Source organism: Malus sylvestris, chromosome 17 (assembly GCF_916048215.2).
Source record: "Malus sylvestris chromosome 17, drMalSylv7.2, whole genome shotgun sequence".
Classification (NCBI taxonomy): domain Eukaryota; kingdom Viridiplantae; phylum Streptophyta; class Magnoliopsida; order Rosales; family Rosaceae; genus Malus; species Malus sylvestris.
Window position 1 is genome coordinate 15,316,174 of NC_062276.1, and position 1,351 is coordinate 15,317,524.

Consider the following 1,351-nt stretch of genomic DNA (forward strand, 5'->3'; position numbering starts at 1 on the left):
ATCAACACTCATTCAAGGACCTAAACTTAACCTCATTAACCTATTATTGTTGAAATGTATTTCTACATCTCAATCTTCATATTGGTTAATATGGCTAGGTTCTCAATTTTGAATTGGTTGAGGAGGGATTGCTTCATGCAGTCATTCCATCTAATTCATCACAATTAGCTACAATGAATTGGGCCTTAAAATTAACTGAAACAAATTTAAAAGGGTTCTTTTGCCACTTAACTTCATTTGAGAGATGACATTTTCTGGTACCAATGAGCACATTAACTTCTTTTTTTCTGTTTTTTTGGTGAAATTTCACAGCATCTTTGGTTGTATTGTGTTGGGAACATCGTATCACTTTAATCTCTCCAAAAAATGGAATATATTTGCTACACTACGGACCAAAATTATAATATATAATATGATTTAATAATCGATCACCCAAGATCATGAACAATCAATTCTAGATACTTCGAAAAAATAAAAAATAACAAATATAGGAATCTGTAATTTCTGCATGTTCCGAGCATCAATGAAATTGCTTGACAAATGATAAGAAAGTTGTCTCCAAGGATATATGTATGTATGTGTGTGTGTGTGTGTTGTGTGTGTAGCATGATGATCTTCTCTGGATCTTCTTTGTGAGAATCTTAGAAATTCTTACATCATGATTATTCATCGTATATCGTTCGATTAGTTTTCGTTAAATATTATTTATATTTATTATTAAATAAAAAAAATTAAAATAATTTATCATTGTACGATTTATGATAAATAATCAGAATGTGAGAATTCTTAAGATCCTCACAATTTGAATCCGGATAAAATCCAAATCTACAGACTCTTTAACAAGAGGGATCCTTATTTAAAAAAAAAAATAGGGACACTCTCTTGACAGTTGAATTGACTTTAATGAAATTGTGTGATTCAGATTAAATCATAGACCATATAATTTCATTAAAGTCAAATTCAACGATCAAGAAGATATCTCAATTTTTTTTTTTTAAATGAGAATTCCTTTTGTTAAAATATTCCTCTAAATCTATATATACATATACGCTAGCCGATAGGCTAAACATATTTGACTGCAACCTGCTCGGGATCTGCATACGATGAAAGATTTGAATATTGTGCCAGTGCACATAGACAATGACATGATAGAGACTGAGTGAGACAACTTAGCAGAACTAAAAAGAAAAACAAATATATTTTACATTAAAAATATGAAACTTTTCCGAAACTCTTCATAAAATCCATTTTTGTTTGCCTTTACAACAAAAATAAAAGCTTTCTGTTATTTAACGTTTTAACACCGCTGAATAAATTTTGATAGCGAATTACTTGATTCGATGAATGAAAG